Here is a 26,963-nt window from a genome sequence, read left to right as displayed (position 1 = left end):
GGTGAGGGTAAGACTTCGGGTAAGGTTTAGGGTTAGGGTTAGGGTTAGGGTTAGGGTTAGGGGCCGGGGACAGTTATGATTTAGGGTGCAGGTTAGGGAACGACCACTGTATAGGGTGAGCGTACGTGTTAGGGTATGGGTTAGTGTTAGCGTACGGGTTAGGATTAGGGGACGGTTGAGGGTAAGGATTCGGGCAAGGGTTAGGGTTAGGGTTAGGGTTAGGGTTAGGGGACGGGGACGGTTTAGGGTACAAGTTAGGGTACGACAATGGTTTAGGGTGAGCGTACGTGTTAGGGTATGGGTTAGAGTTAGCGGACGGGTTAGGATTAGGCGACGGGTGAGGGTAAGGCTTCGGGTAAGGGTTAGGGTTAGGGTTAGGTTTAGGGTTAGGGGACGGGGACGGTTTAGGGTACAGGTTAGTGTACGACAACGGTTTACGGTGAGCGTACGTGTTAGGGTACGGGTTAGTGTTAGCGTATGGGTTAGGATTAGGGGATGGGTGAGGGTAAGGCTTCGGGTAAGGGTTATGGTTAGGGTTAGGGTTAGGGTTAGGGGACGGGGACAGGGACGGTTTAGGGTACAGGTTAGGGTACGACAACGGTTTAGGGTGAGCGTACATGTTAGGGTATGTGTTAGTGTTAGCGTACGGGTTAGGATTAGAGGACGGCTGAGGGTAAGGCTTTGGGTAAGGGTTAGGTTTAGGGTTAGGGTTAGGGGACGGGGACGGGGACGGGGACGGTTTAGGGTACAGGTAAGGTTACGACAATGGTTTAGGGTGAGCGTACGTGTTAGGGTACTGGTTAGTGTTAGCGTACGGGTTAGGATTAGGGGTTGGGTGAGGGTAAGGCTTCGGGTAAAGTTTAGGGTTAGGGTTAGGGTTAGGGTTAGGGTTAGGGGACGGGGACGGCTTAGGGTACAGGTTAGTGTACGACAACGATTTAGGGTGAGCGTACGTGTTAGGGTACGGGTTAGTGTTACCGTACGGGTTAGGATTAGGGGACGGGTGAGGGTATGGCTTCGGGTAAGGGTTAGGGTTAGGGTTAGGCTTAGGGGACGTGGACGGTTTAGGGTACATGTTAGGGTACGACAACGGTTTAGGGTGAGCGTACGTGTTAGGGTACGGGTTAGTGTTAGCGTACGGGTTAGGGTTAGGGTATGGGTGAGGGTAAGGCTTCGGGTAAGGGTTAGGGTTAGGGTTAGGGTTAGGGTTAGGGGACGGGGACGGGGACGGGGACGGTTTAGGGTACAGGTTAGGGTACGACAACGGTTTAGGGTGAGCGTACGTGTTAGGGTATGGGTTAGTGTTAGCGTACGGGATAGGATTAGGGGACGGGTGAGGTTAAGGCTTCGGGTAAGGGTTAGGGTTTGGGTTAGAGTTAGGTTTAGGGTTAGGGTTAGGGGACGGGGACGGTTTAGGGTACAGGTTAGGGTACGACAACGGTTTAGGGTGAGCGTACGTGTTAGGGTACGGGTTAGTGTTAGCGTACGGGTTAGGATTAGGGGACGGGTGTGGGTAAGACTTCGGGGAAGGTTTAGGGTTAGGGTTAGGGTTAGGGTTAGGGGCCGCGGACAGTTATGATTTAGGGTACAGGTTAGGGTACGACCACTGTTTAGGGTGAGCATACGTGTTAGGGTACGGGTTAGTGTTAGCGTACGGGTTAGGATTAGGGGACGTTTGAGGGTAAGGCTTCGGGTAAGGGTTAGGGTTAGGCTTAGGGTTAGGGTTAGGGGACGGGGACGGTTTAGGGTACAGGTTAGGGTACGACAATGGTTTAGGGTGAGCATACGTGTTAGGGTACGTGTTAGTGTTAGCGTACGGGTTAGGATTAGGGGACGGGTGAGGGTAAGGCTTCGGGTAAGTGTTAGGGTTAAGGTTAGGGTTAGGGTTAGGGGATGGGGACGGTTTAGGGTACAGGTTAGGGTACGTCAACGGTTTAGGGTGAGCTTACGTGTTAGGGTACGGGTTAGTGTTAGCGTACGGGTTAGGATTAGGGGACGGGTGAGGGTAAGGCTTCGGGTAAGGGTTAGGGTTAGGGTTAGGGTTACGGTTAGGGTTAGGGGACGGGGACGCTTTAGGGTACAGGTTAGGGTACGACAACGGTTTAGGGTGAGCGTACGTCTTAGGGTACGGGTTAGTGTTAGCGTACGGGTTAGGATTAGGGGACGGGTGAGGGTAAGGCTTCGTGTAAGGGTTAGGGTTCGGGTTAGGGTTAGGGTTAGGGGACGGGGACAGGGACGGTTTAGGGTACAGGTTAGGGTACGACAACGGTTTAGGGTGAGCGTACATGTTAGGGTATGGGTTAGTGTTAGCGTACGGGTTAGGATTAGAGGACGGGTGAGGGTAAGGCTTCGGGTAAGGGTTAGGGTTAGGGTTAGGGTTAGGATTAGGGTTAGGGGACGGGGACGGTTTAGGGTACAGGTTAGGGTACGACGACGGTTTAGGGTGAGCGTACGTGTTAGGGTACGGGTTAGTGTTAGCGTACGGGTGAGGATTAGGGGACGGGTGAGTGTAAGGCTTCGGGTAAGGGTTACGGTTAGGATTAGGGTTAGGGTTAGGGTTAGTGGACGGGGACGGTTTAGGGTACATGTTAGGGTACGACAACGGTTTATGTTGAGCGTACGTGTTAGGGTACGGGTTAGTGTTAGCGTACGGGTTAGGATTAGGGGACGGGTGAGGGTAAGGCTTCGGGAAAGGGTTAGGGTTAGGGTTAGGTTTAGGGTTAGTGGACGGGCATTGGGACGGTTTAGGGTACAGGTTAGGGTACGACAACGGTTTAGGGTGAGGGTACGTGTTAGGGTACGGGTTAGTGTTAGCGTACGGGTTAGGATTAGGGGACGGGTGAGGGTAAGGCTTCGGGTAAGGGTTAGGGTTAGGGTTAGGGTTAGGGGACGGGGACGGCTTAGGGTACAGGTTAGGGTACGACAACGGTTTAGAGTGAGCCTAAGTGTTAGGGTACGGATTAGTGTTAGCGTACAGGTTAGGATTAGGGGACGGGTGAGTGTAAGGCTTCGGGTAAGGGTTAGGGTTAGGGTTAGGGTTAGGGTTAGGGTTAGGGGACGGGGATGGTTTAGGGTACAGGTTAGGGTACGACAACGGTTTAGGGTGAGCATACGTGTTAGGGTACGGGTTAGTGTTAGCGTACGGATTAGGATTAGGGGACGGGTGAGGGTAAGGCTACAGGTAAGGGTTAGGGTTAGGGTTAGGGTTTGGGTTAGGGTTAGGGGACGGGGACGGTTTAGGGTACAGGTTAGGGTACGACAACGATTTAGGGTGAGCGTACGTGTTAGGTTACGGGTTAGTGTTAGCGTACGGGTTAGGATTAGGGAACGGGTGAGGGTAACGCTTCGGGTAAGGGTTACGGTTAGGGTTAGGGTTAGGGTTAGGGGACGGGGACAGTTTAGGGTACAGGTTAAGGTACGACAACGTTTTAGGGTGAGCGTACGTGTTAGGGTACGGGTTAGTGTTAGCGTACGGGTTAGGATTAGGGGACGGGTGAGGGTAAGGCTTCGGGTAAGGGTTAGGGTTAGGGTTAGGGGACGGGGACGGTTTAGGGTACAGGTTAGGGTACGACAACAGTTTAGGGTGAGCGTACGTGTTAGGGTACGGGTTAGTGTTACCGTACGGGTTAGGATTAGGGGACGGGTGAGGGTATGGCTTCGGGTAAGGGTTAGGGTTAGGGTTAGGCTTAGGGGACGTGGACGGTTTAGGGTACAGGTTAGTGTACGACAACGGTTTAGGGTGAGCGTACGTGTTAGGGTATGGGTTAGTGTTAGCGTACGGGTTACGATTAGGGTATGGGTGAGGGTAAGGCTTCGGGTAAGGGTTAGGGTTAGGGTTAGCTTAGGGTTAGGGTTAGGGTTAGGGGACGGGGACGGTTTAGGGTACAGGTTAGGGTACGACAACGGTTTAGGGTGAGCGTACGTGTTAGGGTACGGGTTAGTGTTTGCGTACGGGTTAGGATTAGGGGACGGGTGAGGGTAAGACTTCGGGTAAGGTTTAGGGTTAGGGTTAGGGTTAGGGTTAGGGTTAGGGGCCGCGGACAGTTATGATTTAGGGTACAGGTTGGGGTACGACCACTGTTTAGGGTGAGCATACGTGTTAGGGTACGGGTTAGTGTTAGCGTACGGGTTAGGATTAGGGGACGTTTGAGGGTAAGGCTTCGGGTAAGGGTTAGGGTTAGGGTTAGGGTTAGGGTTAGGGGACGGGGACGGTTTAGGGTACAGGTTAGGGTACGACAATGGTTTAGGGTGAGCATACGTGTTAGGGTACGTGTTAGTGTTAGCGTACGGGTTAGGATTAGGGGACGGGTGAGGGTAAGGCTTCGGGTAAGTGTTAGGGTTAAGGTTAGGGTTAGGGTTAGGGGATGGGGACGGTTTAGGGTACAGGTTAGGGTACGTCAACGGTTAAGGGTGAGCGTACGTGTTAGGGTACGGGTTAGTGTTAGCGTACGGGTTAGGATTAGGGGACGGGTGAGGGTAAGGCTTCGGGTAAGGGTTAGGGTTAGGGTTAGGGTTACGGTTAGGGTTAGGGGACGGGGACGCTTTACGGTACAGGTTAGGGTACGACAACGGTTTAGGGTGAGCGTACGTCTTAGGGTACGGGTTAGTGTTAGCCTACGGGTTAGGATTAGGGGACGGGTGAGGGTAAGGCTTCGTGTAAGGGTTAGGGTTCGGGTTAAGGTTAGGGTTAGGGGACGGGGACAGGGAGGGTTTAGGGTACAGGTTAGGGTACGACAACGGTTTAGGGTGAGCGTACATGTTAGGGTATGGGTTAGTGTTAGCGTACGGGTTAGGATTAGAGGACGGGTGAGGGTAAGGCTTCGGGTAAGGGTTAGGGTTAGGGTTAGGGTTAGGGTTAGGGGACGGGGACGCTTTACGGTACAGGTTAGGTTACGACAACGGTTTAGGGTGAGCATACGTGTTAGGGTACGGGTTTGTGTTAGCGTACGTGTTAGGATTAGGGGACGGGTGAGGGTAAGGCTTCGGGTAAGGGTTAGGGTTAGGGTTAGGGTTAGGGTTAGGGTTAGGGGATGGGGACGGTTTAGGGTACAGTTTAGGGTACGACAACGGTTTAGGGTGAGCGTACGTGTTAGGGTACGGGTTAGTGTTAGCGTACGGGTTAGGATTAGGGGACGGGTGAGGGTAAGGCTTCGGGTAAGGGTTAGGGTTAGGGTTAGGGTTAGGGTTAGGGTTAGGGGACGGGGACGGTTTAGGGTACAGGTTAGGGTACGACAACAGTTTATGGTGAGCGTACGTGTTAGGGTACGTTTTAGTGTTAGCGTACGGGTTAGGATTAAGGGACGGTTGAGGGTAAGGCTTCGGGTAAGTGTTAGGGTTAGGGTTAGGTTTAGGGTTAGGGGACGGGGACGGGGACGGTTTAGGGTACAGGTTAGGGTACGACAACGGTTTAGGGTGAGCATACGTGTTAGGGTACGGGTTAGTGTTAGCGTACGGGTTAGGAATAGGAGACGGGTGAGGGTAAGGCTTCGGGTAAGGGTTAGGGTTAGGGTTAGGGTTAGGGTTAGGTGACGGGGACGGGGACGATTTAGGGTACAGTTTAGGGTACGAGAACGGTTTAGGGTGAGCGTACGTGTTAGGATACGGGTTAGTGTTAGCGTACGGGTTAGTATTAGGGGACGGGTAAGGATTAGGGGACGGGTGAGGGTAAGGCTTCGGGTAAGGGTTAGGGTTAGGGTTAGGGTTGGGGTTAGGGGACGGGGACGGTTTAGGGTACATGTTAGGGTACGACAATTGTTTATGGTGAGCGTACGTGTTAGGGTACGGTTTAGTGTTAGCGTACGGGTTAGGTTTAGGGGACGGGTGAGGGTAAGGCTTCTGGTAAGGGTTAGGTTTACGGTTAGGGTTAGGGTTAGGGTTAGGGGACGGGGACGGTTTAGGGTACAGGTTAGGGTACGACAACGGTTTAGGGTGAGCTTACGTGTTAGGGTACGGGTTAGTGTTCGCGTACGGGTTAGGATTAGGGGACGGGTGAGGGTCAGGCTTCGGGTAAGGGTTAGGGTTAGGGTTAGTGTTAGGGTTAGGGTTAGGGGACGGGGACGTTTTAGGGTACATGTTAGGGTACGACAACGGTTTAGGGTGAGCGTACGTGTTAGGGTACGGGTTATTGTTAGCGTAAGGGTTAGGATTAAGGGACGGGTGGGTAAGGCTTCGGGTAAGGGTTGGGGTTAGGGTTAGGGGACGGGGACGGGGACAGTTTAGGGTACAGGTTAGGGTACGACAACGGTTTAGGGTGAGGGTACGTGTTAGGGTACGGGTTAGTGTTAGCGTACGGGTTAGGATTAGGGGACGGTTGAGGGTAAGGCTTCGGGTAAGGGTTAGGGTTAGGGTTAGGGTTAGGGTTAGGGGACAGGGACGGTTTAGGGTACAGGTTAGGGTACGTCAAAGTTTTAGGGTGAGCGTACGTCTTAGGGTACGGGTTAGTGTTAGTGTACGGGTTAGGATTAGGGGACGGGTGAGGGTAAGGCTTCGGGTAAGGGTTAGGGTTAGGGTTAGGGTTAGGGTTAGGGGACGGGGACGGTTTAGGGTACATGTTAGGGTACGACAACGGTTTAGGGTGAGCGTACGTGTTAGGGTACGGGTTAGTGTTAGCGTACGGGTTAGGATTAGGGGACGGGTGAGGGTAAGGCTTCGGGAAAGGGTTAGGGTTAGGGTTAGGTTTAGGGTTAGGGGACGGGCACGGGGACGGTTTAGGGTACAGGTTATGGTACGACAACGGTTTAGGGTGAGGGTACGTGTTAGGGTACGGGTTAGTGTTAGCGTACGGGTTAGGATTAGGGGACGGGTGAGGGTAAGGCTTCGGGTAAGGGTAAGGGTTAGGGTTAGGGTTAGGGTTAGGGGACGGGGACGGCTTAGGGTACAGGTTAGGGTACGACAACGGTTTAGAGTGAGCGTAAGTGTTAGGGTACGGATTAGTGTTAGCGTACGAGTTAGGATTAGGGGACGGGTGAGTGTAAGGCTTCGGGTAAGGGTTAGGGTTAGGGTTAGGGTTAGGGTTAGGGGACGGGGACGGGGACGGTTTAGGGTACAGGTTAGGGTACGACAACGGTTTAGGGTTAGCGTACGTGTTAGGGTACGGGTTAGGATTAGGGGACGGGTGAGGGTAAGGCTTCCGGTAAGGTTTAGGGTTAGGGTTATGGTTAGGGTTAGGGTTAGGGGACGGGGACGGTTTAGGGTACATGTTAGGGTACGACAACGGTTTAGGGTGAGCGTACGTGTTAGGGTACGGGTTAGTGTTAGCGTACGGGTTAGTAATAGGGGACGGGTGAGGGTAAGGCTTCGGGTAAGGGTTAGGGTTAGGGTTAGGGTTAGGGTTAAGGGACGGGGACGGGGACGGTTTAGGGTACAGGTTAGGGTACGACAACGGTTTAGGGTGAGCGTACGTGTTAGGGTACGGGTTAGTGTTAGCGTACGGGTTAGGATTAGGGGACGGGTGAGGATAAGACTTCGGCTAACGGTAAGGGTTAGCGATAGGGTTAGGGGACGGGGACGGTTTAGGGTACACGTTAGAGTACGACAACGGTTTAGGGTGAGCGTACTTGTTAGGGTACGGGTTAGTGTTAGCGTACGGGTTAGGATTAGGGGACGGGTGAGGGTAAGGCTTCGGGTAAGGGTTAGGGTTAGGGTTAGTGTTAGGTTTAGGGTTAGGGGACGGGGACGGGGACGGTTTAGGGTACATGTTATGGTACGACAACGGTTTAGGGTGAGCGTACGTGTTAGGGTACGGGTTAGTGTTAGCGTACGGGTTAGGAATAGGGGACGGGTGAGGGTAAGCCTTCGGGTAAGGGTTAGGGTTAGGGTTAGGGTTAGGGTTAGGGTTAGGTGACGCGGACGGGGACGATTTAGGGTACAGTTTAGGGTACGACAACGGTTTAGGGTGAGCGTACGTGTTAGGGTATGGGTTAGTGTTAGGGTATGGGTTATTGATAGCGTACGGGTTAGGATTAGGGGACGGGTGAGGGTAAGGATTCGGGTAAGGGTTAGAGTTAGGCTTAGGGTTAGGCTTAAGGGACGGAGACGGTTTAGGATACAGGTTAGGGTACGACAATGGTTTAGTGTGAGCGTACGTGTTAGGGCATGGGTTAGTGTTAGAGTACGGGTTAGGATTAGGGGACTGGTGAGGGTAAGGCTTTGGGTAAGTGTTAGGGTTAGGGTTAGGGTTAGGGTTAGGGTTAGGGGATGGGGACGGTTTAGGGTACAGGTTAGGGTACGACAACGGTTTAGGGTGAGCGTGCTTGTTAGGGTACGGGTTAGTGTTAGCGTACGGGTTAGGATTAGGGGACGGGTGAGGTTAAGGCTTCGGGTAAGGGTTAGGGTTAGGGTTAGGGTTAGGGTTAGGGGACGGGGACGGTTTAGGGTACAGGTTAGGGTACGACAACGGTTTAGGGTGAGCGTACGTTTTGGGTACGGGTTAGTGTTAGCGTACGGTTTAGGATTAGGGGACGGGTGAGCTTAAGGCTTCGGGTAAGGGTTAGGGTTAGGGTTAGGGTTAGGGTTAGGGGATGGGGACGGGGACGGTTTAGGGTACAGTTTAGGGTACGACAACGGTTTAGGGTGAGCGTACGTGTTAGGGTACGGGTTAGTGTTAGTGTACGGGTAAGGATTAGGGGACGGGTGAGGGTAAGGCTTCGGGTAAGGGTTAGGGTTAGGGTTAGGGTTAGGGTTAGGGGACGGGGACGGTTTAGGGTACAGGTTAGGGTACGAAAATGGTTTAGGGTGAGCGTACGTGTTAGGGTACGGTTTAGTGTTAGCGTACGGGTTAGGTTTAGGGGACAGGTGAGGGTAAGGCTTCTGGTAAGGGTTAGGTTTACGGTTAGGGTTAGGGTTAGGGTTAGGGGACGGGGACGGTTTAGGGTACAGGTTAGGGTACGACAACGGTTTAGGGTGAGCTTACATGTTCGGGTACGGGTTAGTGTTCGCGTACGGGTTAGGATTAGGGGACGGGTGAGGGTAAGGTTTCGGGTCAGGGTTAGGGTTAAGGTTAGGGTTAGGGTTAGGGTTAGGGGACAGGGACGGTTTAGGGTACATGTTAGGGTACGACAACGGTTTAGGGTGAGCGTACGTGTTAGGGTACGGGTTATTGTTAGCGTACGGGTTAGGATTAGGGGACGGGTGGGGTAAGGCTTCGGGTAAGGGTTAGGGTTAGGGTTAGGGTTAGGGGACGGGGACGGGGACGGTTTCGGGTACAGGTTAGGGTACGACAACGGTTTAGGGTGAGGGTACGTGTTAGGGTACGGGTGACTGTTAGCATACGGGTGAGGATTAGGGGACGGGTGAGTGTAAGGCTTCGGGTAAGGGTTAGGGTTAGGGTTAGGGTTAGGGTTAGGGTTAGGGGACGGGGACGGTTTAGGGTACAGGTTAGGGTACGACCACTGTTTAGGGTGAGCGTACGTGTTAGGGTACGGGTTAGTGTTAGCGTACGGGTTAGGATTAGGGGACGGGTGAGTGTAAGGCTTCGGGAAAGGGTTAGGGTTAGGGTTAGAGTTAGGGTTAGGGGACGAGCACGGGGACGGTTTAGGGTACAGGTTAGGGTACGACAACGGTTTAGGGTGAGCGTACGTGTTAGGGTACGGGTTAGTGTTAGCGTACGGGTTAGGATTAGGGGACGGGTGAGGGTAAGGCTTCGGGTAAGGGTTAGGCTTAGGCTTAGGGTTAGGGTTAGGGTTAGGGGACGGGGACGGTTTAGGGTACAGGTTAGGGTACGACAACGGTTTAGGATGAGCGTAAGTGTTAGGGTACGGTTTAGTGTTAGCGTACGGGTAAGGATTAGGGGACGGGTGAGGGTAAGGCTTCGGGTAAGGGTTAGTGTTAGGGTTAGAGTTAGGGTTAGGGTTACGGGACAGGGACGGTTTAGGGTACAGGTTAGGGTACGGCAATGGTTTAGGGTGAGCGTACGTGTTAGGGTACGGGTTAGTGTTAGCGTACGGGTTAGGATTACGGGAAGGGTGAGTGTAAGGCTTCGGGTAAGGGTTAGGGTTAGGGTTAGGGTTAGGGTTAGGGTTAGGGGACGGGCACGGGGACGGTTTAGGGTACAGGTTAGTGTACGACAACGGTTTAGGGTGAGCGTACGTGTTAGGGTACGGTTTAGTGTTAGCGTACGTGTTAGGATTAGGGGACGGGTGAGGGTAAGGCTTCGGGTAAGGGTTAGGGTTAGGTTTAGGGTTAGGGGACGGGGACGGTTTAGGGTACAGGTTACGGTACAAAAACGGTTTAGGGTGAGCGTACGTCTTAGGGTACGGGTTAGTGTTAGCGTACGGGTTAGGATTAGGGGACGAGTGAGTGTAAGGCTTCGGGTAAGGATTAGGGTTAGGGTTAGTGTTAGGGTTAGGGTTAGGGGACGGGGACGGTTTAGCGTACAGGTTAGGGTACGACAACAGTTTAGGGTGAGCGTACGTGTTAGGGTATGGTTTAGTGTTAGCGTACGGGTTAGGATTAGGGTACGGGTGAGGGAAAGGCTTCGGATAATGGTTAGGGTTAGGGTTATGGTTAGGGTTAGGGGACGTGGACGGTTTAGGGTACAGGTTAGGGTACGACAACGGTTTAGGATGAGCGTACTTGTTAGGGTACGGGTTAGTGTTAGCGTACGGGTTAGGATTAGGGGACGGGTGAGGGTAAGCCTTCGGGTAAGGGTTAGTGTTAGGGTTAGGGTTAGGGTTAGGGGACAGGGATGGTTTAGGGTAAAGGTTAGGGTACGACAACGGATTAGGGTGAGCGTACGTGTTTGAGTACGGGTTAGTGTTAGCGTACGGGTTAGGATTAGGGGACGGGTGAGGGTAAGGCTTCGGGTAAGGGTTAGGGTTAGGGTTAGGGTTAGGGTTAGGGTTAGGGGACAGGGACGGTTTAGGATACAGGTTAGGGTACGACAACGGTTTAGGGTGAGCGTACGTGTTAGGGTACGGGTTAGTGTTAGCGTACGGTGTAGGATTAGGGGACGGGTGAGGGTAAGGCTTCGGGAAAGGGTTAGGGTTAGGGTTAGGTTTAGGGTTAGGGGACGGGCACGGGGACGGTTTAGGGTACAGGTTATGGTACGACAACGGTTTAGGGTGAGGGTACGTGTTAGGGTACGGGTTAGTGTTAGCGTACGGGTTAGGATTAGGGGACGGGTGACGGTAAGGCTTCGGGTAAGGGTAAGGGTTAGGGTTAGGGTTAAGGTTAGGGTTAGGGGACGGGGACGGCTTAGGGTACATGTTAGGGTACGACAACGGTTTAGAGTGAGCGTAAGTGTTAGGGTACGGATTAGTGTTAGCGTACGAGTTAGGATTAGGGGACGGGTGAGTGTAAGGCTTCGGGTAAGGGTTAGGGTTAGGGTTAGGCTTAGGGTTAGGGGACGGGGACGGTTTAGGGTACAGGTTACGGTACGACAACGGTTTAGGGTGAGCGTACGTGTTAGGGTACGGTTTAGTGTTAGCGTACGGGTTAGGATTAGGGGACGGGTGAGGGTAAGGCTACAGGTAAGGTTTAGGGTTAGGGTTAGGGGACGGGGACGGTTTAGGGTACAGGTTAGGGTACGACAACGATTTAGGGTGAGCGTACGTGTTCGGTTACGGGTTAGTGTTAGCGTACGGGTTAGGATTAGGGAACGGGTGAGGGTAAGGCTTCGGGTAATGGTTAGGGTTAGGGTTAGGGTTAGGGTTAGGGGACGGGGACAGTTTAGGGTACAGGTTAGGGTACGACAACGGTTTAGGGTGAGCGTACGTGTTAGTGTACGGGTTAGTGTTCGCGTACGGGTTAGGATTAGGGGACGGGTGAGGGTAAGGCTTCGGGTAAGGGTTAGGTTTAGGGTTAGTGTTAGGGTTAGGGTTAGGGTACGGGGACGTTTTAGGGTGCATGTTAGGGTACGACAACGGTTTAGGGTGAGCGTACGTGTTAGGGTACGGGTTATTGTTAGCGTAAGGGTTAGGATTAGGGGACGGGTGGGTAAGGCTTCGGGTAAGGGTTGGGGTTAGGGTTAGGGGACGGGGACGGGGACAGTTTAGGGTACAGGTTAGGGTACGACAACGGTTTAGGGTGAGGGTACGTGTTAGGGTACGGGTTAGTGTTAGCGTACGGGTTAGGATTAGGGGACGGTTGAGGGTAAGGCTTCGGGTAAGGGTTAGGGTTAGGGTTAGGGTTAGGGTTAGGGGACAGGGACGGTTTAGGGTACAGGTTAGGGTACGTCAACGTTTTAGGGTGAGCGTACGTCTTAGGGTACGGGTTAGTGTTAGTGTACGGGTTAGGATTAGGGGACGGGTGAGGGTAAGGCTTCGGGTAAGGGTTAGGGTTAGGGTTAGGGTTAGGGTTAGGGTTAGGGGACGGCGACGGTTTAGGGTACAGGTTAGGGTACGACAACAGTTTAGGGTGAGCGTACGTGTTAGGGTACGGGTTAGTGTTAGCGTACGGGTTAGGATTAGGGGACGGGTGAGGGTAAGGCTTCGGGAAAGGGTTAGGGTTAGGGTTAGGTTTAGGGTTAGTGGACGGGCACGGGGACGGTTTAGGGTACAGGTTATGGTAAGACAACGGTTTAGGGTGAGGGTACGTGTTAGGGTACGGGTTAGTGTTAGCGTACGGGTTAGGATTAGGGGACGGGTGAGGGTAAGGCTTCGGGTAAGGGTAAGGGTTAGGGTTAGGGTTAGGGTTAGGGTTAGGGGACGGGGACGGCTTAGGGTACAGGTTAGGGTACGACAACGGTTTAGAGTGAGCGTAAGTGTTAGGGTACGGATTAGTGTTAGCGTACGAGTTAGGATTAGGGGACGGGTGAGTGTAAGGCTTCGGGTAAGGGTTAGGGTTAGGGTTAGGGGACGGGGACGGGGACGGTTTAGGGTACAGGTTAGGGTACGACAACGGTTTAGGGTTAGCGTACGTGTTAGGGTACGGGTTAGTGTTAGCGTACGGGTTAGGATTAGGGGACGGGTGAGGGTAAGGCTTCCGGTAAGGTTTAGGGTTAGGGTTAGGGTTAGGGTTAGGGTTAGGGGACGGGGACGGTTTAGGGTACATGTTAGGGTACGACAACGGTTTAGGGTGAGCGTACGTGTTAGGGTACGGGTTAGTGTTAGCGTACGGGTTAGTAATAGGGGACGGGTGAGGGTAAGGCTTCGGGTAAGGGTTAGGGTTAGGGTTAGGGTTAGGGTTAAGGGACGGGGACGGGGACGGTTTAGGGTACAGGTTAGGGTACGACAACGGTTTAGGGTGAGCGTACGTGTTAGGGTACGGGTTAGTGTTAGCGTACGGGTTAGGATTAGGGGACGGGTGAGGATAAGACTTCGGGTAAGGGTAAGGGTTAGCGATAGGGTTAGGGGACGGGGACGGTTTAGGGTACACGTTAGAGTACGACAACGGTTTAGGGTGAGCGTACTTGTTAGGGTACGGGTTAGTGTTAGCGTACGGGTTAGGATTATGGGACGGGTGAGGGTAAGGCTTCGGGTAAGGGTTAGGGTTAGGGTTAGGTTTAGGGTTAGGGGACGGGGACGGGGACGGTTTAGGGTACATGTTAGGGTACGACAACGGTTTAGGGTGAGCGTACGTGTTAGGGTACGTGTTAGTGTTAGCGTACGGGTTAGGAATAGGGGACGGGTGAGGGTAAGCCTTCGGGTAAGGGTTAGGGTTAGGGTTAGGGTTAGGGTTAGGGTTAGGTGACGGGGACGGGGACGATTTAGGGTACAGTTTAGGGTACGACAACGGTTTCGGGTGAGCGTACGTGTTAGGGTATGGGTTAGTGTTAGGGTATGGGTTATTGTTAGCGTACGGGTTAGGATTAGGGGACGGGTGAGGGTAAGGATTCGGGTAAGGGTTAGAGTTAGGCTTAGGGTTAGGCTTAAGGGACGGAGACGGTTTAGGATACAGGTTAGGGTACGACAATGGTTTAGTGTGAGCGTACGTGTTAGGTCTTGGGTTAGTGTTAGAGTACGGGTTAGGATTAGGGGACTGGTGAGGGTAAGGCTTTGGGTAAGTGTTAGGGTTAGGGTTAGGGTTAGGGTTAGGGTTAGGGGACGGGGACGGTTTAGGGTACATGTTAGGGTACGACAACGGTTTAGGGTGAGCGTACGTGTTAGGGTACGGGTTAGTGTTAGCGTACGGGTTAGTAATAGGGGACGGGTGAGGGTAAGGCTTCGGGTAAGGGTTAGGGTTAGGGTTAGGGTTAGGGTTAAGGGACGGGGACGGGGACGGTTTAGGGTACAGGTTAGGGTACGACAACGGTTTAGGGTGAGCGTACGTGTTAGGGTACGGGTTAGTGTTAGCGTACGGGTTAGGATTAGGGGACGGGTGAGGATAAGACTTCGGGTAAGGGTAAGGGTTAGCGATAGGGTTAGGGGACGGGGACGGTTTAGGGTACACGTTAGAGTACGACAACGGTTTAGGGTGAGCGTACTTGTTAGGGTACGGGTTAGTGTTAGCGTACGGGTTAGGATTAGGGGACGGGTGAGGGTAAGGCTTCGGGTAAGGGTTAGGGTTAGGGTTAGGTTTAGGGTTAGGGGACGGGGACGGGGACGGTTTAGGGTACATGTTAGGGTACGACAACGGTTTAGGGTGAGCGTACGTGTTAGGGTACGTGTTAGTGTTAGCGTACGGGTTAGGAATAGGGGACGGGTGAGGGTAAGCCTTCGGGTAAGGGTTAGGGTTAGGGTTAGGGTTAGGGTTAGGGTTAGGTGACGGGGACGGGGACGATTTAGGGTACAGTTTAGGGTACGACAACGGTTTCGGGTGAGCGTACGTGTTAGGGTATGGGTTAGTGTTAGGGTATGGGTTATTGTTAGCGTACGGGTTAGGATTAGGGGACGGGTGAGGGTAAGGATTCGGGTAAGGGTTAGAGTTAGGCTTAGGGTTAGGCTTAAGGGACGGAGACGGTTTAGGATACAGGTTAGGGTACGACAATGGTTTAGTGTGAGCGTACGTGTTAGGTCTTGGGTTAGTGTTAGAGTACGGGTTAGGATTAGGGGACTGGTGAGGGTAAGGCTTTGGGTAAGTGTTAGGGTTAGGGTTAGGGTTAGGGTTAGGGTTAGGGGATGGGGACGGTTTAGGGTACAGGTTAGGGTACGACAACGGTTTAGGGTGAGCGTACTTGTTAGGGTACGGGTTAGTGTTAGCGTACGGGTTAGGATTAGGGGACGGGTGAGGGTAAGGCTTCGGGTAAGGGTTAGGGTTAGGGTTAGGGTTAGGGGACGGGGACGGTTTAGGGTACAGGTTAGGGTACGACAACGGTTTAGGGTGAGCGTACGTTTTGGGTACGGGTTAGTGTTAGCGTACGGTTTAGGATTAGGGGACGGGTGAGGTTAAGGCTTCGGGTAAGGGTTAGGGTTAGGGTTAGGGTTAGGGATAGGGGATGGGGATGGGGACGGTTTAGGGTACAGTTTAGGGTACGACAACGGTTTAGGGTGAGCGTACGTGTTAGGGTACGGGTTAGTGTTAGCGTACGGGTAAGGATTAGGGGACGGGTGAGGGTAAGGCTTCGGGTAAGGGTTAGGGTTAGGGTTAGGGTTAGGGTTAGGGGACGGGGACGGTTTAGGGTACAGGTTAGGGTACGAAAATGGTTTAGGGTGAGCGTACGTGTTAGGGTACGGTTTAGTGTTAGCGTACGGGTTAGGTTTAGGGGACAGGTGAGGGTAAGGCTTCTGGTAAGGGTTAGGTTTACGGTTAGGGTTAGGGTTAGGGTTAGGGGACGGGGACGGTTTAGGGTACAGGTTAGGGTACGACAACGGTTTAGGGTGAGCTTACATGTTCGGGTACGGGTTAGTGTTCGCGTACGGGTTAGGATTAGGGGACGGGTGAGGGTAAGGCTTCGGGTCAGTGTTAGGGTTAAGGTTAGGGTTAGGGTTAGGGTTAGGGGACGGGGACGGTTTAGGGTACATATTAGGGTACGACAAAGGTTTAGGGTGAGCGTACGTGTTAGGGTACGGGTTATTGTTAGCGTACGGGTTAGGATTAGGGGACGGGTGGGGTAAGGCTTCGGGTAAGGGTTAGGGTTAGGGTTAGGGTTAGGGGACGGGGACGGGGACGGTTTCGGGTACAGGTTAGGGTACGACAACGGTTTAGGGTGTGGGTACGTGTTAGGGTACGGGTGACTGTTAGCATACGGGTGAGGATTAGGGGACGGGTGAGTGTAAGGCTTCGGGTAAGGGTTAGGGTTAGGGTTAGGGTTAGGGTTAGGGGACGAGCACGGGGACGGTTTAGGGTACAGGTTAGGGTACGACACCGGTTTAGGGTGAGGGTACGTGTTAGGGTACGGGTTAGTGTTAGCGTACGAGTTAGGATTAGGGGACGGGTTAGGGTAAGGCTTCGGGTAAGGGTTAGGGTTAGGGTTAGGGTTAGGGTTAGGGGACGGGGACGGTTTAGGGTACAGGTTAGGGTACGACAACGGTTTAGGGTGAGCGTACGTGTTAGGGTACGGGTTAGTGTTAGCGTACGGGTTAGGATTAGGGGACGGGTGAGGGTAAGGCTTCGGGTAAGGGTTAGGCTTAGGCTTAGGGTTAGGGTTAGGGTTAGGGGACGGGGACGGTTTAGGGTACAGGTTAGGGTACGACAACGGTTTAGGATGAGCGTAAGTGTTAGGGTACGGTTTAGTGTTAGCGTACATGTAAGGATTAGGGGACGGGTGAGGGTAAGGCTTCGGGTAAGGGTTAGTGTTAGGGTTAGAGTTAGGGTTAGGGTTACGGGACAGGGACGGTTTAGGGTACAGGTTAGGGTACGGCAACGGTTTAGGGTGAGCGTACGTGTTAGGGTACGGGTTAGTGTTAGCGTACGGGTTAGGATTACGGGAAGGGTGAGGGTAAGGCTTCGGGTAAGGGTTAGGGTTAGGGTTAGGGTTAGGGTTAGGGTTAGGGGACGGGCACGGGGACGGTTTAGGGTACAGGTTAGTGTACGACAACGGTTTTCGGTGAGCGTACGTGTTAGGGTACGGTTTAGTGTTAGCGTACGTGTTAGGATTAGGGGACGGGTGAGGGTAAGGCTTCGGGTAAGGGTTAGGGTTAGGTTTAGGGTTAGGGGACGGGGACGGTTTAGGGTACAGGTTACGGTACAAAAACGGTTTAGGGTGAGCGTACGTGTTAGGGTACGGGTTAGTGTTAGCGTACGGGTTAGGATTAGGGGACGGGTGAGTGTAAGGCTTCGGGTAAGGATTAGGGTTAGGGTTAGTGTTAGGGTTAGGGTTAGGGGACGGGGACGGTTTAGCGTACAGGTTAGGGTACTACAACAGTTTAGGGTGAGCGTACGTGTTAGGGTATGGTTTAGTGTTAGCGTACGGGTTAGGATTAGGGGACGGGTGAGGGAAAGGCTTCGGATAATGGTTAGGGTTAGGGTTATGGTTAGGGTTAGGGGACGTGGACGGTTTAGGGTACAGGTTAGGGTACGACAACGGTTTAGGATGAGCGTACTTGTTAGGGTACGGGTTAGTGTTAGCGTACGGGTTAGGATTAGGGGACGGGTGAGGGTAAGGCTTCGGGTAAGGGTTAGGGTTAGGGTTAGGGTTAGGGTTAGGGGACAGGGATGGTTTAGGGTAAAGGTTAGGGTACGACAACGGATTAGGGTGAGCGTACGTGTTTGAGTACGGGTTAGTGTTAGCGTACGGGTTAGGATTAGGGGACGGGTGAGGGTAAGGCTTCGGGTAAGGGTTAGGGTTAGGGTTAGGGTTAGGGTTAGGGTTAGGGGACGGGGACGGTTTAGGATACAGGTTAGGGTACGACAACGGTTTAGGGTGAGCGTACGTGTTAGGGTACGGGTTAGTGTTAGCGTACGGTGTAGGATTAGGGGACGGGTGAGGGTAAGGCTTCGGGAAAGGGTTAGGGTTAGGGTTAGGTTTAGGGTTAGGGGACGGGCACGGGGACGGTTTAGGGTACAGGTTATGGTACGACAACGGTTTAGGGTGAGGGTACGTGTTAGGGTACGGGTTAGTGTTAGCGTACGGGTTAGGATTAGGGGACGGGTGACGGTAAGGCTTCGGGTAAGGGTAAGGGTTAGGGTTAGGGTTAAGGTTAGGGTTAGGGGACGGGGACGGCTTAGGGTACAGGTTAGGGTACGACAACGGTTTAGAGTGAGCGTAAGTGTTAGGGTACGGATTAGTGTTAGCGTACGAGTTAGGATTAGGGGACGGGTGAGTGTAAGGCTTCGGGTAAGGGTTAGGGTTAGGGTTAGGCTTAGGGTTAGGGGACGGGGGCGGTTTAGGGTACAGGTTACGGTACGACAACGGTTTAGGGTGAGCGTACGTGTTAGGGTACGGGTTAGTGTTAGCGTACGGGTTAGGATTAGGGGACGGGTGAGGGTAAGGCTACAGGTAAGGTTTAGGGTTAGGGTTAGGGGACGGGGACGGTTTAGGGTACAGGTTAGTGTACGACAACGATTTAGGGTGAGCGTACGTGTTCGGTTACGGGTTAGTGTTAGCGTACGGGTTAGGATTAGGGAACGGGTGAGGGTAACGCTTCGGGTAATGGTTAGGGTTAGGGTTAGGGTTAGGGTTAGGGGACGGGGACAGTTTAGGGTACAGGTTAGGGTACGACAACGGTTTAGGGTGAGCGTACGTGTTAGGGTACGGGTTAGTGTTAGCGTACAGGTTAGGATTAGGGGACGAGTGAGGATAAGGCTTCGGGTAAGGGTTAAGGTTAGGGTTAATGTTAGGGTTAGGGGACGGGGACGGTTTAGGGTACAGGTTAGGGTACGACAACGGTTTAGGGTGAGCGTACGTGTTAGGGTACGGGTTAGTGTTAGCGTACGGTTTAGGATTAGGGGACGGGTGAGGGTAAGGCTTCGGGTAAGGGTTAGGGTTAGGGTTAGGGTTAGGGTTAGGGGACTGGGACGGTTTAGGGTACATGTTAGGGTACGACAACGATTTAGGGTGAGCGTAGGTGTTAGGGTACGGATTAGTGTTATCTTACGGGTTAGGATTAGGTGACGGGTGAGGGTAAGGCTTCGGGTAAGTGTTAGGGTTAGGGTTAGCGTTAGGGTTAGGGTTAAGGGACGGGGACGGGGACGGTTTAGGGTACAGGTTAGGGTACGACAACGGTTTAGGGTGAGCGTACGTGTTAGGGTACGGGTTAGTGTTAGCGTACGGGTTAGGATTAGGGGACGGGTGAGTGTAAGGCTTCGGGTAAGGATTAGGGTTAGGGTTAGTGTTAGGGTTAGGGTTAGGGGACGGGGACGGTTTAGCGTACAGGTTAGGGTACTACAACAGTTTAGGGTGAGCGTACGTGTTAGGGTATGGTTTAGTGTTAGCGTACGGGTTAGGATTAGGGGACGGGTGAGGGAAAGGCTTCGGATAATGGTTAGGGTTAGGGTTATGGTTAGGGTTAGGGGACGTGGACGGTTTAGGGTACAGGTTAGGGTACGACAACGGTTTAGGATGAGCGTACTTGTTAGGGTACGGGTTAGTGTTAGCGTACGGGTTAGGATTAGGGGACGGGTGAGGGTAAGGCTTCGGGTAAGGGTTAGGGTTAGGGTTAGGGTTAGGGTTAGGGGACAGGGATGGTTTAGGGTAAAGGTTAGGGTACGACAACGGATTAGGGTGAGCGTACGTGTTTGAGTACGGGTTAGTGTTAGCGTACGGGTTAGGATTAGGGGACGGGTGAGGGTAAGGCTTCGGGTAAGGGTTAGGGTTAGGGTTAGGGTTAGGGTTAGGGTTAGGGGACGGGGACGGTTTAGGATACAGGTTAGGGTACGACAACGGTTTAGGGTGAGCGTACGTGTTAGGGTACGGGTTAGTGTTAGCGTACGGTGTAGGATTAGGGGACGGGTGAGGGTAAGGCTTCGGGAAAGGGTTAGGGTTAGGGTTAGGTTTAGGGTTAGGGGACGGGCACGGGGACGGTTTAGGGTACAGGTTATGGTACGACAACGGTTTAGGGTGAGGGTACGTGTTAGGGTACGGGTTAGTGTTAGCGTACGGGTTAGGATTAGGGGACGGGTGACGGTAAGGCTTCGGGTAAGGGTAAGGGTTAGGGTTAGGGTTAAGGTTAGGGTTAGGGGACGGGGACGGCTTAGGGTACAGGTTAGGGTACGACAACGGTTTAGAGTGAGCGTAAGTGTTAGGGTACGGATTAGTGTTAGCGTACGAGTTAGGATTAGGGGACGGGTGAGTGTAAGGCTTCGGGTAAGGGTTAGGGTTAGGGTTAGGCTTAGGGTTAGGGGACGGGGGCGGTTTAGGGTACAGGTTACGGTACGACAACGGTTTAGGGTGAGCGTACGTGTTAGGGTACGGGTTAGTGTTAGCGTACGGGTTAGGATTAGGGGACGGGTGAGGGTAAGGCTACAGGTAAGGTTTAGGGTTAGGGTTAGGGGACGGGGACGGTTTAGGGTACAGGTTAGTGTACGACAACGATTTAGGGTGAGCGTACGTGTTCGGTTACGGGTTAGTGTTAGCGTACGGGTTAGGATTAGGGAACGGGTGAGGGTAAGGCTTCGGGTAATGGTTAGGGTTAGGGTTAGGGTTAGGGTTAGGGGACGGGGACAGTTTAGGGTACAGGTTAGGGTACGACAACGGTTTAGGGTGAGCGTATGTGTTAGGGTACGGGTTAGTGTTAGCGTACAGGTTAGGATTAGGGGACGGGTGAGGATAAGGCTTCGGGTAAGGGTTAAGGTTAGGGTTAGGGTTAGGGTTAGGGGACGGGGACGGTTTAGGGTACAGGTTAGGGTACGACAACGGTTTAGGGTGAGCGTACGTGTTAGGGTACGGGTTAGTGTTAGCGTACGGTTTAGGATTAGGGGACGGGTGAGGGTAAGGCTTCGGGTAAGGGTTAGGGTTAGGGTTAGGGTTAGGGGACTGGGACGGTTTAGGGTACATGTTAGGGTACGACAACGATTTAGGGTGAGCGTAGGTGTTAGGGTACGGATTAGTGTTATCTTACGGGTTAGGATTAGGTGACGGGTGAGGGTAAGGCTTCGGGTAAGTGTTAGGGTTAGGGTTAGGGTTAAGTTTAGGGTTAAGGGACGGGGACGGGGACGGTGTAGGGTACAGGTTAGGGTACGACAACGGTTTAGGGTGAGCGTACGTGTTAGGGTACGGGTTAGTGTTAGCGTACGGGTTAGGATTAGGGGACGGGTGAGGGTAAGACTTCGGGTAAGGGTTAGGGTTAGGGTTAGGGTTAGGGTTAGGGGACGGGGACGGGGACGGTTTACGGTACATGTTAGGGTACGACAACGGTTTAGGGTGAGCGTACGTGTTAGGGTACGGTTTAGTGTTAGTGTACGGGTTAGGATTAGGGGACGGGTGAGGGTAAGGCTTCGGGTAAGGGTTAGGGTTAGGGTTAGGGTTAGGTTTAGGGTTAGGGGACGGGGACGGGGACGGTTTAGGGTACAGGTTAGGGTACGACAATGGTTTAGGGTGAGCGTACGTGTTAGGGTACGGGTTAGTGTTAGCGTACGGGTTAGGATTAAGGGTCGGGTGAGGGTAAGGCTTCGGGTAAGGTTTAGGGTTAGGGTTAGGGTTAGTGTTAGGGTTAGGGGACGGGGACGGTTTAGGGTACATGTTAGGGTACGACAACGGTTTAGGGTGAGCGTACGTGTTAGGGTACGGGTTAGTGTTAGCGTACGGGTTAGGATTAGGGGACGGGTGAGGGTAAGGCTTCGGGTAAGGGTTAGGGTTAGGGATAGGGTTAGGGGACGGGGACGGTTTAGGGTACAGGTTAGGGTACGACAACGGTTTAGGGTGAGCGTACGTGTTACGGTACGGTTTAGTGTTAGTGTACGGGTTAGGATTAGGGGACGGGTGAGGGTAAGGCGTCGGGTAAGGGTTAGGGTTAGGGTTAGTGTTAGGATTAGGGTTAGGGTTAGGGGACGGGGATGGTTTAAGGTACATGTTAGGGTACGACAACGGTTTAGGGTGAGCGTACGTGTTAGGGTACGGGTTAGTGTTAGCGTACGGGTTAGGATTAGGGGACGGGTGAGGGTAAGGCTTCGGGTAAGGGTTAGGGTCAGGGTTAGGGTTAGTGTTAGGGTTAGGGGATGGGGACGGTTTAGGGTACATGTTAGGGTACGACAACGGTTTAGGGTGAGCGTACGTGTTAGGGTACGGGTTAGTGTTAGCGTACGGGTTAGGATTAGGGGACGGGTGAGTGTAAGGCTTCGGGTAAGGGTTAGGGTTAGGGTTAGGGTTAGGGTTAAGGGACGGGGACGGGGACCGTTTAGGGTACAGGTTAGGGTATGACAACGGTTTAGGTTGAGCGTACGTGTTAGGGTACGGGTTAGTGTTAGCGTACGGGTTAGGCTTAGGGGATGGGTGAGGGTAAGACTTCGGGTAAGGGTTAGGGTTAGGGATAGGGTTAGGGGACGGGGACGGTTTAGGGTACAGGTTAGGGTACGACAACGGTTTAGGGTGAGCGTACGTGTTAGGGTACGGGTTAGTGTTAGCGTACGGGTTAGGATTAGGGGACGGGTGAGGGTAAGGCTTCGGGTAAGGGTTAGGGTTAGGGTTAAGGTTAGGGTTAGGGGACGGGGACGGCTTAGGGTACAGGTTAGGGTACGACAACGGTTTAGAGTGAGCGTAAGTGTTAGGGTACGGATTAGTGTTAGCGTACGGGTTAGGATTAGGGGACGGGTGAGTGTAAGGCTTCGGGTAAGGGTTAGGGTTAGGGTTAGGGTTAGGGTTAGGGGACGGGGACGGTTTAGGGTACAGGTTAGGGTACGACAACGGTTTAGGGTGAGCGTACATTTTAGGGTACGGGTTAGTGTTAGCGTACGGGTTAGGAATAGGGGACGGGTGAGGGTAAGGCTTCGGGTAAGGGTTAGGGTTAGGGTTAGGGTTAGGGTTAGGGGACGGGGACGGTTTAGGGTACAGGTTAGGGTACGACAACGTTTTAGGGTGAGCGTACGTGTTAGGGTACGTGTTAGTGTTAGCGTACGGGTTAGGATTAGGGGACGGGTGAGGGTATGGCTTCGGGTAAGGGTTAGGGTTAGGGTTAGGGTTAGGGTTAGGGTTAGGGGACGGGAACGCTTTAGGGTACAGATTAGTGTACGACAACGGTTTAGGGTGAGCGTACGTGTTAGGGTACGGGTTAGTGTTAGCGTACGGGTTAGGATTAGGGGACGGGTGAGGGTAAGGCTTCGGGTAAGGGTTAGGGTTAGGGTTAGGGTTAGTGTTAGTGTTAGTGGACGGGGACGGTTTAGGGTACATGTTAGTGTACGACAACGGTTTAGGGTGAGCGTACGTGTTAGGGTACGGGTTAGTGTTAGCGTACGGGTTAGGATTAGGGGACGGGTGAGGGTAAGGCTTCGGGTAAGGGTTAGGGTTAGGGTTAGGGTTAGGGTTAAGGGACGGGGACGGGGACGGTTTAGGGTACAGGTTAGTGTACGACAACGGTTTAGGGTGAGCGTACGTGTTAGTGTACGGGTTAGTGTTAGCGTACGGGTTAGGTTTAGGGGACGGGTGAGGGTAAGACTTCGGGTAAGGGTTAGGGTTAGGGATAGGGTTAGGGGACGGGGACGGTTTAGGGTACAGGTTAGGGTACGACAACGGTTTAGGGTGAGCGTACGTGTTAGGGTACGGGTTAGTGTTAGCGTACGGGTTAGGATTAGGGGACAGGTGAGGGTAAGGCTTCGGGTAAGGGTTAGGGTTAGGGTTAGGGTTAGGGTTAGGGTTAGGGGACGGGGACGGTTTAGGGTACAGGTTAGGGTACGACAACGGTTTAGGGTGAGCGTACGTGTTAGGGTACGGTTTAGTGTTAGTGTACGGGTTAGGATTAGGGGACGGGTGAGGGTAAGGCTTCGGGTAAGGGTTAGGGTTAGGGTTAGGGTTAGGTTTAGGGATAGGGGACGGGGACGGGGACGGTTTAGGGTACAGGTTAGGGTACGACAACGGTTTAGGGTGAGCGTACGTGTTAGGGTACGGGTTAGTGTTAGCGTACGGGTTAGGATTAGGGGACGGGTGAGGGTAAGGCTTCGGGTAAGGGTTAGCGTTAGGGTTAGGGTTATGGTTAGGGTTAGGTGACGGGGACGGGGATGATTTAGGGTACAGTTTAGGGTACGACAACGGTTTAGGGTGAGCGTACCTGTTAGGGTACGGGTTAGTGTTAGCGTACGGTTTAGGATTAGGGGACGGGTGAGGGTAAGGATTCGGGTAAGGGTTAGGGTTAGTGTTAGGGTTAGGGTTAACGGACGGAGACGGTTTAGGGTACAGGTTAGGGTACGACAACGGTTTAGGGTGAGCGTACGTGTTAGGGTACGTGTTAGTGTTAGCGTACGGGTTAGGATTAGGGGACGGGTGAGGGTAAGGCTTCGGGTAAGGGTTAGGGTTAGGGTTAGGGTTAGGGGACGGGAACGGTTTAGGGTACAGGTTAGGGTACGACAACGGTTTAGGGTGACCTTACGTGTTAGGGTACGGGTTAGTGTTCGCGTACGGGTTAGGATTAGGGGACGGGTGAGGGTAAGGCTTCGGGTAAGGGTTAGGGTTAGGGTTAGGGTTAGGGTTATGGTTAGGGGACGGGGACGGTTTAGGGTACATGTTAGGGTACGACAACGGTTTAGGGTGAGCATACGTGTTAGGGTACGGGTTAGTGTTAGTGTACGGGTTAGGATAAGGGGACGGGTGGGGTAAGGCTTCGGGTAAGGGTTAGGGTTAGGGTTAGGGTTAGAGTTAGGGGACGGGGACGGGGACGGTTTAGGGTACAGGTTAGGGTACGACAACGGTTTAGGGTGAGGGTACGTGTTAGGGTACGGGTTAGTGTTAGCATACGGGTTAGGATTAGGGGACAGGTGAGTGTAAGGCTTCGGGTAAGGGTTAGGGTTAGGGTTAGGGTTAGGGTTAGGGTTAGTGGACGGGCACGGGGACGGTTTAGGGTACAGGTTAGGGTACGACACCGGTTTAGGGTGACGGTACGTGTTAGGGTACCGGTTAGTGTTAGCGTACGAGTTAGGATTAGGGGACGCGTTAGGGTAAGGCTTCGGGTAAGGGTTAGGGTTAGGGTTAGGGTATGGGGACGGTTTAGGGTACAGGTTAGGTTACGACAACGGTTTAGGGTGAGCGTACGTGTTAGGGTACGTGTTAGTGTTAGCGTACAGGTTAGGATTAGGGGACGGGTGAGGGTAAGGCTTCGGGTAAGGGTTAGGGTTAGGGTTAGGGTTAGGGTTAGGGGACTGGGACGGTTTAGGGTACATGTTAGGGTACGACAACGATTTAGGGTGAGCGTAGGTGTTAGGGTACGGATAAGTGTTATCTTACGGGTTAGGATTAGGTGACGGGTGAGGGTAAGGCTTCGGGTAAGTGTTAGGGTTAGGGTTAGCGTTAGGGTTAGGGTTAAGGGACGGGGACGGGGACGGTTTAGGGTACAGGTTAGGGTACGACAACGGTTTAGGGTGAGCGTACGTGTTAGGGTACGGGTTAGTGTTAGCGTACGGGTTAGGATTAGGGGACGGGTGAGGGTAAGACTTCGGGTAAGGGTTAGGGTTAGGGTTAGGGTTAGGGTTAGGGGACGGGGACGGGGACGGTTTACGGTACATGTTAGGGTACGACAACGGTTTAGGGTGAGCGTACGTGGTAGGGTACGGTTTAGTGTTAGTGTACGGGTTAGGATTAGGGGACGGGTGAGTGTAAGGCTTCGGGTAAGGGTTAGGGTTAGGGTTAGGGTTAGGGGACGGGGACGGTTTAGGGTACAGGTTAGGGTACGACAACGGTTTAGGGTGAGCGTACGTGTTACGGTACGGTTTAGTGTTAGTGTACGGGTTAGGATTAGGGGACGGGTGAGGGTAAGGCTTCGGGTAAGGGTTAGGGTTAGGGTTAGTGTTAGGATTAGGGTTAGGGTTAGGGGACGGGGATGGTTTAAGGTACATGTTAGGGTACGACAACGGTTTAGGGTGAGCGTACGTGTTAGGGTACGGGTTAGTGTTAGCGTACGGGTTAGGATTAGGGGACGGGTGAGGGTAAGGCTTCGGGTAAGGGTTAGGGTCAGGCTTAGGGTTAGTGTTAGGGTTAGGGGATGGGGACGGTTTAGGGTACATGTTAGGGTACGACAACGGTTTAGGGTGAGCGTACGTGTTAGGGTACGGGTTAGTGTTAGCGTACGGGTTAGGATTAGGGGACGGGTGAGGGTAAGGCTTCGGGTAAGGGTTAGGGTTAGGGTTAGGGTTAGGGTTAAGGGACGGGGACGGGGACCGTTTAGGGTACAGGTTAGGGTATGACAACGGTTTAGGTTGAGCGTAAGTGTTAGGGTACGGGTTAGTGTTAGCGTACGGGTTAGGCTTAGGGGATGGGTGAGGGTAAGACTTCGGGTAAGGGTTAGGGTTAGGGATAGGGTTAGGGGACGGGGACGGTTTAGGGTACAGGTTAGGGTACGACAACGGTTTAGGGTGAGCGTACGTGTTAGGGTACGGTTTAGTGTTAGCGTACGGGTTAGGATTAGGGGACGGGTGAGGGTAAGGCTTCGGGTAAGGGTTAGGGTTAGGGTTAGGGTTAGGGTTAGGGTTAGGGGACGGGGACGGTTTAGGGTTCAGGTTAGGGTACGACAACGATTTAGGGTGAGCGTACGTGTTAGGTTGCGTGTTAGTGTTAGCGTACGGGTTAGGATTAGGGAACGGGTGAGGGTAAGTCTTCGGGTAAGGGTTAGGGTTAGGGTTAGGGTTAGGGTTAGGGTTAGGGGACGGGGGCAGTTTAGGGTACAGGTTAGGGTACGACAACGGTTTATGGTGAGCGTACGTGTTAGGGTATGGGTTAGTGTTAGCGTACGGGTTAGGATTAGGGGACGGGTGAGGGTAAGGCTTCGGGTAAGGGTTAGGGTTAGGGTTAGGGTTAGGGTTAGGGGATGGGGACGGTTTAGGGTACAGGTTAGGGTACGACAACGTTTTAGGGTGAGCGTACGTGTTAGGGTACGTGTTAGTGTTAGCGTACGGGTTAGGATTAGGGGACGGTTGAGGGTATGGCTTCGGGTAAGGGTTAGGGTTAGGGTTAGGGTTAGGGTTAGGGTTAGGGGACGAGGACGCTTTAGGGTACAGGTTAGGGTACGACAACGGTTTAGGGTGAGCGTACGTGTTAGGGTACGGTTTAGTGTTACCGTACGGGTTAGGAT

This window comes from Delphinapterus leucas, chromosome 6 (assembly GCF_059928025.1).
Source record: "Delphinapterus leucas isolate spDelLeu-1000000601 "Yukka" chromosome 6, BTC_Dleu_Yukka2, whole genome shotgun sequence".
NCBI classification, from domain to species: domain Eukaryota; kingdom Metazoa; phylum Chordata; class Mammalia; order Artiodactyla; family Monodontidae; genus Delphinapterus; species Delphinapterus leucas.
This window is presented reverse-complemented; position numbering follows the sequence as displayed.